The sequence below is a fragment of the Cucurbita moschata genome, unplaced genomic scaffold (assembly GCF_002738365.1).
Source record: "Cucurbita moschata cultivar Rifu unplaced genomic scaffold, Cmos_1.0 Cmo_Scf00075, whole genome shotgun sequence".
NCBI classification, from domain to species: Eukaryota; Viridiplantae; Streptophyta; class Magnoliopsida; order Cucurbitales; family Cucurbitaceae; genus Cucurbita; species Cucurbita moschata.
Window position 1 is genome coordinate 479,941 of NW_019268591.1, and position 12,179 is coordinate 492,119.

Here is a 12,179-nt window from a genome sequence, read left to right on the forward strand (position 1 = left end):
ATGTGATTATGTTAACACAAAGATGGTAAGCATGTCTTGGATGTATTTATGTGATTGATTAGAGAAGCCTGTCAGTCAAGTATGTGACTTAGTAGTTAACCTAGAATACAAGGAACAGAATGTAGGGGACGACCCCTATTAGAGGTAGAATAAGAGATACAAGAGGCCCAGGTCAGGAACATGAGGAATCAGTGAAACAACCTGACGAAACGGTGCCACTCCCACCTCCAGCAGCGCCTCAGGCTGCACCAGACCCTATAACTGTCGTAATGGAATTATTACAAGCTGTTATGCAAACGATGGCTACAACACAACAAGAAAATATTTCGCCGTCAATCAGAGAAGCAAAGTGCTTGCAAGACGTTAGGAGGGTGACCCTTGTAAATTTAATGGGTCTTAAGATGATCCGACAGTGGCACAACTATGATTGAATTTGATAGAGTCAGTGTTTGGGCTGACCAATTGCCCAGATGTTCAGAAGGTACAATGTGGAGCGTTCATGCTACGAGATGATGTAGAACTATGGTGGCAGTCCACCCGTGAGATTATTAGTCATGGGGGAGGTGTAATCTCGTGGGCGGACTTCAAGAATGCCTTTCTAGAACAATACTACTCGAAGGATGCTCAACTCCGTAAGTAGTAAGGGTTCACTCAACTGTGTCAAAGGAGGCATTCAATTACCAATTATGCTAGAAACTTTATGAGAATGATGCTTCTCCCCAGAGTTAGTGAACACTGAATATAGGATGACATGGAGGTTCGTATTGGGATTGGACAAGAAGATCTTGAACAAAAAAATAAGAGAAGGGAGAAGGAGCAAAGACACACAAATTAAACTTATCTTCTTTTTGTGGTGTCTCGCTAACTTGACACTATTTTCCTTATATAATAATAAAAAATAAAAAATAAAAATTCTTGATACAAATCAGCAACCACTCACGATATCTCCCTAAAAATTAGTTCCACTCTTGCTCATGATATCTCCAGCCCTTTTTTTTTTAATGGGGAAATGAACAATAAAAATAAAATAAATATAAAAAAATAAATTTATAACCTACAATCACTTCTCTAAACTTGTTTAACTATGCTGAATCGACTTTCTTCAAGCCAATCTTCTCTCTTAACTCTAGGAACCGTTGTCTTGCTAACGACTTTATCAGAATATCCGCCAACTGTCTATCTGTGTTCACATATTCCAGTTCAATAGCTTCTATTTGCACAAACTGGCACGTAAAATGGAACCTGGTATCAATGTGCTTACTTCGATCATGGTAAACAGGATTTTTCGCCAACGCTATAGCTAACTTGTTGTCAACATTAAGCTTGGGTTTTACTTGCAGTTGACTGATGTTACTCAAAATTCTGTCCAACCATACTCCTTGACACGTTCCAGCAGTTGCGACTATATACTCAACCTCGCCTGACGACAAAGCCACCACCTTCTTCTTCTGTGAAACACAGGTTATTGAATTTACTCCCAAATAGTACAACACTCCAGTTGTACTCTTCTTATCATCAATATCCCCAGCCATATCACTGTCGCTAAAGCCTACCAGCTCCACATTCGATAGCTTCTTATAAACACAACAAAACTTAGAGTACCCTTCACATACCTCAATATTTGTTTTACTGCTGTGCAATGTGAAATTGTTGGTGCCTCCATGTATCTACTCATCACACCAACTGAGTAGGCTATATCGAGCCAAGTATTAACCAGATAGCGTAAACTTCCAATAACACTTCTGTCAAGTGTTTTGTCAACGGCAGGTTCTCCATTCCCATATTTGCTCATCTTCATTCTTGGTTCCATGGGAATCGAACAACGATTGCACTCCCCCATTCCTAGCTTCTCTAGGATTTTTTTTGCATATCCAGCCTAACATAAGTGATTGATTCACTGCTTTGTCGTATCTCAATACCCAAGTAATAGCTCAAAAGTCCAAGATCGCTCATCTCAAATTTTTGGTGCATCTCTTCCTTAAACTGAGCTATAACTTGTTTGTTTGAGCGGGCTATAATTAAGTCATCCACATATGTGTCGATTATCATTGCTTCAACTCCATTAATTTTCTTGTAAAGAGCATATTCCTGTGGACATCTAGCAAAATCAAGTGACTGCAAACATTGATCAAGTTTAAAATTCTAGGCCCTCGGAGCCTGTTTTAATCCATACAAGGCTTTATGTAGTTTTAATACCATGTTTGGATTTTTCTTGTCAACGAACCCTTCTAGTTGAACAACATACACCTCCTCTTCTAACTCGCCATTCAGAAAAGCTGTCTTCACATCCATGTGATGTACTTCCTAGTTTTTAATGGTTGCATAGGCAAGAATTAATCTCACTGTTTCTAACCTGGCCACGGGTGCGAATACTTCACTGTAATCTACACCAAATTGCTGTGCATATCCCTTTGCCACGAGTCTCGGCTTATGTTTTATGATTTCTCCATCTGGATTTTTCTTTAATTTGAAAATCCATTTGATGCCGATTGCTTTATGATTCTTCGGCAAATCTATGAGTTCCCACGTTCTGTTCTTTTTAATGGAGAGAATTTCAGACTTCATGGCATTCCTCCAGTTTTCATTCTTAGCAGCTTCCTCATATGAGGTTGGCTCATCAATAGAACGAAAACAAAGGCCCACTACTTCCTCATCTGCTTCGTTCAATTCTCTATAAATATCTTCTAGAGACCTGAACTTTTTCAGCATCAACGAGCTTGATGATGATGCATTTGAGGTAATGTCTTGCGTTGATAAAGTTGAGGATGAATTTTCCCTTTGCCTTTCATCTAGATTAACTTTGATTTGTTCACTATTCCTCTCCTTTGTTCTACTCTGTTTTTCTGAAATTTGAACGGTGAAAGTTCCTCTTTGTTCATCATTACCGTTTGTGATTTCTTCCCAGCACCACTTTTTTTCCTCTTCGAACAACACATCCCTGCTCACCATAATTCTGTTCTTTTGTGGATCCAATAGTCCGTAAGCTTTGGTTCCATCTTCATATCCCAACATAATTGTCTTCACACTCTTATCAGCAAGTTTAGGAAGGTGTGAATATGTATTCTTGGCATGAGCAAGACACCCAAAGATTTTAAAGTGATGAACCTTCAATATCTTGACAAGCCAAGCTTGATACGGTGTACCATCTGCAACTCCTTTTGTTGGCGATCTGTTCAGAATATACACGGTAGTTTTGATAGCTTCTCCTCAAAATTTTGTAGGCATCTCTTTGCTCTTTAACATACATCTGGCCATCTCTTCAACCGTTCGATTACGCCTTTCTACTACGCCATTTTGCTGTGGTGAAAATGGTGTAGTAAGAAATCTCTTCATGCCTTCATTCTCGCAATAGTCTTTAAAAGTAGTAGATACGAACTCTCCTCCATGGTCCGTTCTAAAGCTCTTAATCTTCTTGTCTTTCTCTACCTCCACCACTGATCTTGAACTTTTTAAATACCACCCATGTTTCATTCTTGTTTTTCAACATAAAGACCCACATAAATCGTGAAAAAATCATCCACTAGTAACATAAAATATATGTTACCTCCATAAGTCATTGGCGAAATAGATCCACATAGATCTCCATGGACGAGATCCAATGACTCTTTCGCATGATGTGTTGTTCGGGAAAAAGGATTTCTATGCTGCTTTCCAATTAAACACCCATCACAGAATTGATTGACCTGGGTGATTTTCGGCAACCCTTCAACCATTGTTTTGTCATTTAATTGCTTTAAAGAGTGAAAATTCAGGTGTCCATACCTTGCATGCTAGAGCCAACCACCGTTACTGATATTTGTCATTAAACACACCTGATCCGCAAGCTTCAGCTTTGCTACATACAATCCGTTGGATTGTCTAGTCACCATAATAATCAGGCTCCTAGCCCTGTCATATATCTTCATCACACTGTCCTCTATGATAATTTTATTTCCACTCTCGTCCAGTTGTCCCAAACTTATTATATTGCTTTTGAGTTTATGTATGTAATAGACTTGCGATAAGATCAAGTGCTCATCGGTTTTGCATTTGAAGAGAACTATTCATCGACCACAAATGTCTATTACAGAGTTATCACCGAAACGTACCTTTCCAACAACAGATGTGTCGAGCTCACGAAACATTCTTCTTTCTCCTGACATGTGGTCGCTTACTCCAGTATCTAGGAACCAGGAATTTTCATCTCCAATATTGGCTGGTGGAGGCACTATAGTTTCATTCAACGTCACCAAATCAGGCTCTTTGTCATGTTAGATAAAACCTTTGTTTTTTCCTTATTTAGATTCACACGTTTACATTTAATTTCCCTTTGACCATTTGACAAACACGTCGAATGGATTAGCGAATTCTTAGACGTCAATTTTCTAGGAAGTGGCACAGATTCAGTTGCCACTCTCCACCCATTTTTAGGATAGGTTGTATTTAAATAGGAAATCTGTTTACAAGATTTAAAATCTGTATTTTGAAGAGCAGTCAAACTTTCAGTCCTTCTCTCTCTCTTATTTTACGCATTGTATCTTTCTTCCAACAACCTCTTGTCGACAATATCCTCTTGGTGTTTTCCCTGGCCGATTATCGAAATCCAACAGGTGGTATTAGAGCCAAGTTGAAGTGATCGATAGTATACCATCACAGAAGAACCAACTTATCAACATTCAAGTTGAATAGCTCAAGTGGTCAGAGTGTCGACCTAACAACACACAGGTCTCAGGTTCGAGTAGAAGAAAATGCAAAGGGCGAAAATAAGCACATCGTGGGGTCCATCGCGAGCAAACTCGCTCACTCCTCCATGCCGCCGTCAAGTGCCGGCATCTCCATCACCACCACGAAGAGGCCGACGTCGTGATGACGGGCGTCGAGGTGTCGTTGAGCGAGTGATCTGATCAGGGAGACAACGACGACTGCCGTCGTTCAGTACCCGATGTTGACAAGGTCCAACTACAACGAGTGGGCCTTGTTGATGCGCGTCAACCTACCGGCGCATGGGTTATGGCACGCTGTCGAGCCAGAGGAAGGAGAAACAATCGAGTACCGGGAGGATCGGCTGGCGTTCGCCGCCATATTACGATCTGTGCCCCCAGAGATGTTGGCATCTCTCTCCACCAAGCGCACCGCGCAATCGGCCTGGGAAGGACTTAAATCCCGTCGGGTCGGTGTACAGCGAGTGCGGGAATCCAACATTGAGCAGCTGCGGAAGGAGCTCTCGGAGATCTCCTTTAAGGACGGCGAATCCGTCGATGATTTTTCAATGCGAATCACGGGGCTCGCCAACAGCATCACCACACTCGGTGGCAGCATCAACGAGACAGAAATCGTGAAGAAGATGCTGCAGGTCGTCCCCGATCCAGTGCTCGTACTGATGACGGATCAAAAGAAGGAGGAGTCGACTGATGACGGGCCAATCCAGTGCTCGTACTGTGGGAAGAGAGGTCACCTGAGCAAGAATTGCTGGAGCAAGCTCAGGAACAAGGAGACGGCCAAAAAGGCCCATGTGGCTCAATCCGAGGAGGATGAGCCGACCCTTTTCATGGTGACTGCATCAGTCCTGCCTGGCGTCGAACCCGAGGAAGAGCTCCCCAAATCCACAGAGGTAATCGACGACGGCATAACTGCTCCGGTGAGCGTCGAACCCGAGGAAGAACTCCAACTGTGCATAACAAATGCGCCTGGGGAGCCAATTCGACTAAAGGAGGAGCGAGTGCTCGCTCAAATCGGTGAAAGAGGCGAGCAGCAAGAGCACCGGCGATGGGTCCTCGACACGGGGGCAACAAACCATATGACCGGGGCAAGTCTGCGTTCTCCGAGCTTGACTCGGGGATTCGCGGGACGGTGAAATTCGGCGATGGCTCCGTCGTCGAGATCGAAGGGCACGGCACCATTCTATTCGTCGATAAGGGAGGCTGTGCATAACAAATGCGCCTGGGGAGCCAATTCGACTAAAGGAGGAGCGAGTGCTCGCTCAAATCGGTGAAAGAGGCGAGCAGCAAGAGCACCGGCGATGGGTCCTCGACACGGGGGCAACAAACCCAAATCGGTGAAAGAGGCGAGCAGCAAGAGCACCGGCGATGGGTCCTCGACACGGGGGCAACAAACCATATGACCGGGGCAAGTCTGCGTTCTCCGAGCTTGACTCGGGGATTCGCGGGACGGTGAAATTCGGCGATGGCTCCGTCGTCGAGATCGAAGGGCACGGCACCATTCTATTCGTCGATAAGGGAGGCATTCGGCGATGGCTCCGTCGTCGAGATCGAAGGGCACGGCACCATTCTATTCGTCGATAAGGGAGGCTGTGCATAACAAATGCGCCTGGGGAGCCAATTCGACTAAAGGAGGAGCGAGTGCTCGCTCAAATCGGTGAAAGAGGCGAGCAGCAAGAGCACCGGCGATGGGTCCTCGACACGGGGGCAACAAACCCAAATCGGTGAAAGAGGCGAGCAGCAAGAGCACCGGCGATGGGTCCTCGACACGGGGGCAACAAACCATATGACCGGGGCAAGTCTGCGTTCTCCGAGCTTGACTCGGGGATTCGCGGGACGGTGAAATTCGGCGATGGCTCCGTCGTCGAGATCGAAGGGCACGGCACCATTCTATTCGTCGATAAGGGAGGCAATCATCACAAGCTGACCGGCGTCTACTTCATCCCGAGACTCAAGGCTAATATTGTGAGCCTGGGTCAACTCGATAAGGCCGGCTGCCACATTTCCATCAAACACGGGCTACTTAGGATCCGCGATGATCGACGACGGTTGCTCACGCAAGTTCGGTGCACAAAAAACTGCCTTTACATCCTAAAGTTAGAGATAGAGCAACCAGTCAACTTCTCGGCCAGGTACCGGAAGATGGAAGACCTATTAGGAAGAGGTGAACCACCTGGACTGGCGGCGCGCCAACTCGAAGAAGAGGCGGCCGAACAAGACGTGGAGTCTGGAGGACATGCTGCCAACAACCTGGAGGACATGCTGCCAGGGACACTCGATAGGTTGTATTTAAATAGGAAATCTGTTTACAAGATTTAAAATCTGGATTTTGAAGAGCAGTCAAACTTTCAGTCCTTCTCTCTCTATTATTTTACGCATTGTATCTTTCTTCCAACAACCTCCTGTCGACAATATCCTCTCGGTGTTTTCCCTGGCCGATTATCGAAATCCAGCATGTCATGTGTGGTTTTAATTTCACACACCTCTATCATTACCAATGAAGACTCCTCATCATTTTGCATCTCTATCAAGTTGAGTTGTTCATCTTTTGTGGAACACTCTGATGCAAAGTGTCCCATCTGCTGACACCTGTAACATTTAATTTTACTTTTGTTGAATTTCTTCTTCTCAGTTTGTGACTCTCCTTCATCTCCTCGATGCCAATCACTTCTCCCACGACCTCTCCATCTTCCACGACCCCGTCCCCTGCCTCCTTTGGAACTGCTTTGATCCTTCCATTCTTTCTTTGAGGATTTTGCATTCTCTCGTTCCTTCCATTCTACACGAGTGAGGAGAACAGTTTCATCTTTTTCTCCAAACCCTTGCAACCCTTCTTCATGTGCCTTGAGTGATCCAATAATTTCATCAACGGATTTTGTTTTGAGATCACTGAACTCCTCCATTGTTGAAGTGATTTGAAGAAACTTTGCAGAGGTGGATCGTAGAAGTTTCTTAACTACTTGGATATCATCCACAGTATTACTGAGGCCTCTCAATTTGTTGACAATAATGGTAGTTTTCCAGAATACTCATCAATACTTTTTGAATCACCCATCCTCAACACTTCAAACTCCCGCCAGAGACTCTGCGTTCTAACTTCTTTCACTCTTTCCGTGTTCTAACTTCTTTCACTCTTTCCGCACCTAGATTCATATTTTTCAACATGATCCAGGCTTCTTTGGCCATTTTCTTGGCACCCAACTGTAGCAACGTATCTTCTCCAATACTTTGATAAATAGTTGCAAAAGCCATTTTATCTTTGCGGTTATCTACTGTTTCGGGTGACTCAATTGCTTCCCAAACACCTTGTGCCATCATACATACCTCCATCTTAATTGCCCAAGCTACATAGTTGCATTTTGTCAGCATCGAGTATTTGAGTGTGACAGATTTCTAATTTTCTTTAATCCTTACACTCACTTCGTTTGAGGCATCATTTTCTACCGCATCGGTGCTTTGGCTCCTGTAACTCGATTCCTGTCTCATTTTTTTATCTTCCTCCCTTCTTAACCGCTCAATCTCTAGGTGAGACATGATTGAAAATCGGTCTTAATCTTGTAGGTCTGATACCGATTGAAAGAAAAAATAACATAAGGGGGAGAAGGAGCAAAGACACACAAATTAAACTTATCTCTTTTTGTGTGCCTCACTCACTTGACACCATTTTCCTTATATAATAATAAATAAAAAAATAACAAATTTCTTGCTACAAATCAGCAACCACTCACATATCTCCCTAAAGCTAGTTCCACTCTTCGACTACTTCCACTCTTCCTCACGATATCTCCCAGCTTTTTTTTTTTTTTTTAATGGAGAAATGAACAACAAAAAGAAAATAATTACAAAAAAACAAGTTTATAACCAACAGATCTGACGTATAGTTGAGGCGATAACACCTACTACATATGCTACCGCCCTAAGAGCAGCTAAGGCCATGACGGGAGTTGATGAATCTCGAAAACTCCCTCCACCGATTGTGTGACAGAAGCGACGCCATTACTAGATTGATCATCACGATCTACCTCCAACATAGTCACAACAACAACCTGGTAGACATCACTGAGATTCTTCGCATGGTCAACAAACAGGCCGATGTGAAAATAGACAAGACGACAGACCTAAATGTAACGAAAGTAGTAAGAATCACTGGGAGCAATGATTGGCCCACGCCAGAGCCTTTTATCGGTGTGGAAAGGAAGGTCACATGACCAGAAATTGCTATTAAGGATACTAGGAATCCCGACACTGTAGTGAGAGGTACTTTATTTGTTCTTAGTCATCTTGCTTTAACATTGTTTGATTCGAAATCTACACATTCATTTATATCTGTTGTTTTCGTCAATTAAGCAAATTTGTTTTAGAATCTATGTTGCATGAATTGTCTGTTAGCATCCTGGTAAGGGTGGATTTGATTGTTGCGTATAGAGAAAAGATGAGTGATAGTGTCAGGAATTAGCTTAAAGTTAGACCATATGGTAGTTGCCATGACCGATTAGGATGTAATATTGGGAATGGATTGGTAAGCGAAAAATTATGCTAGTATAGATTGTTATAAGAAAGAAGTGGTGTTTACGCTACCGTCCAGAACTAGATTCATATTTAAGGGTACGTGTCTGGGAATGATGCCTAGAGTGATATCGATGATGAAAGAAAAAAAGTTGGTCTAACATGGAGCATGGGCTATACTAGTCAGCGCCTTGAACACCAAAAAGGAAGGAATTCCCCTGGATGCAGAGTTAGTAGCAAACGAATTTCCAGATGTGTTCTCTAAAGATTTACCAGAATCCCTTCGTCTCGAGATGTGGATTTTTGGAATAGAGTTGGAACTAGGTACCGACCCTGTCTCTTAGGCCTCATATTGTATGACGTTAATTGAGTTGAAAGAACTCAGGACACAATTTTAGGAACTATTGGACAAAAGTTATATCCAGCCCGACGTATCTCCGTGGGGTGTGCCGGTGTTGTTCGTTAAGAAAAAGGATGGTTTGATGCGCTTGTTAATTAATTATAAGGAGTTGAACAAGAGAACAATGAATAACAAGTATCCTCTTCCACGCATTGAAGACCTATTTGATCAGCTTAGGGAAGCAACAATGTTCTCTAAGATAGATCTCCGGTCATGTTATCACCAAATCAAGATAAAAAAGGAAGACATGTCAAAGACAACTTTCAGGACAAGGTATGGTCATAATGAATTCGTAGTTATGTCATTTGGACTCACTATGCTCCTATAGTGATCACGGAGTTGATGAATCGAGTGTGTAAGGAATGTCTGGATACTTTTGTTAGAGCATTTATAGATGACATCCTCGTATACTCTAAGATGAGCCAAGAACATCAGTTGCACCTTCAGAAGGCCTTGGCAATCCTAAGGGAGAACAACTTATACGCTAAGTTCTCCAAATGTGAATTTTGGATACACGAGGTCTCATTTCTTAGGCATGGGGTATCTAAGAATGGTGTGTCTGTAGATCCTACAAAGCGGTCGCTAAATGAACTCATCCAACCACTGTTACTAAGGTACGTAGTTTCTTGGGTCTAGCAAGTTACTACCGACGCTTCATATAGAATTTTGTCAAAATAGCCTCATTGCTTATGCAACTGACTCATAAGGGTGTACCATTTGTATGGGCCAAAGATTGCGAAGCAAGTTTTTTGGATATGAAAGATAAGCTAGTGACTGGACCAGTACTCATGATGCCTAAAAGCACAAGAAATTATGTGATTTACAGTGATGCTTCCAAGAAGGGTCCGAGATGTGTGTTGATGTACCAAGAAAAGGTCATTGCATTCTTATCCCAACAATCGAAGGATTATGAAAAGAACTAATCCCGCATGACTTGGAGCTAGCAGCTATAGTCTTTGCATTCAAGATTTGGCGGCACTACTTGTAAAGAGAGAAAACTCAGATCTACACCAACCACGAAAGCCTGAAGTATTTTTTTACTCTAAAGGAATTGAATATGAGATAGTGGAGGTGGTTGGAATTAGTGAAAGACTATGTCATCGACATCCATTACCACCCCAGAAAGGTCAATGTGGTTACAGATGCCTTACGTAGGAAAACAACCCATTCACCTGCATTAATCACGAGAGAGCCCCGTGTACAGACAGATTTTAAGCAAGCCAAAATTACATTGGGAGTGGAAGGAATTAGAGCACAACTAACCCAACGATGGTCCAACCCACACTCCAATAGAGGATCATTGATGCTCAAGTAGGAGACCCTTGGTTAGGAAAAATAATTAATGAATCGGCGATATAACCAATTGACGGGTACTCTAAGTCTTGATTCGCGCCCTCAGCGCTGCATGTGCTCGACACATGACCTATTTCCAGCTGTGGCTCCTCTTGGCTCGGCTCAGTGACTTTGGCGGCTCGATTAGCTTGGCTTCGCGGCTCATTTCGTGGCTTGGTTTCTCGACTTGGCTTAGGTGGCTCGATATCTAATTTTTATACCGTTTCCTAGGTTCTCAACCCTCTTGAAGCCATTTTTTACCCCATTTTTTACCCTATTTAAGGCATTTAAGGGTCATAAGGTTTATATTATCCAATTTTAGTTAGTTTTAGGACTTATATGGGAAATAATCATCATGTTTAACTAGGTTAAGATGTTTATATGCTTAAGTACGTTATATGAATTGACATAGGTAAAAATTAAGCATTGGAATAGTGTTCCAAGGCAGCTACCAAGTAACCAGAAACCTTGGCTAAGGTCAATCAGGTAAGTGATCTTATTTTGTAGTTAGATTGGTGTATGGATGATGGCTCGTGCATGTACCATATTAATTATGTAAAGCTTATATGCTCTTTTTATTGTCATGTGATGTATGTGATGTATGCATGTGATATCCATTACACTATATTATGAATGAAATGCTATGTCTTACCATGTAAAGTTATGTATGTTTGCCATGTATACATAATGCATATAAGAAATAGGTTGAAGAAAGGAGAAAGGAACTGAAATAAATGTTACGTTATTAATGAATGTCATTGGACCTCATGCATGTATGTATGTCATGTGCATCTAGATACTTCCCCACTATGTTATGCTAGTACAAACACATACCTTCAATATTTATGTTCGACATGATATCATGCTAGCCTTTTCTTTTCTGAGGTGTTTGGTGACGTGTAATGCATTGTGTTCAACCAAGTTAGGCCCATGGGTACGTATACGAGCCCACTTGGGGGGTCCATGTGCACCTACGTGGGCTGTGTGTGGAGAAGTTCCATGCATACAACCCTGCCCGGAACTAAAAAGAGCCTAAGATCATATTACTGTTTTAAAAGATAGGTCACAATCATGTATTGTGTGTAATTGCGTTACTAACCCCAACGGTGGGGTGACTCGCTAAGTATTTCTTAAAATACTCGAGCCATATGCTACTCTCATATTTTCACATAAAGATAAAGCTCCCATGCACTGATGATGGTGAACATTGGAAAGGCCATTGAAGTCAAGATAGATCATGATAG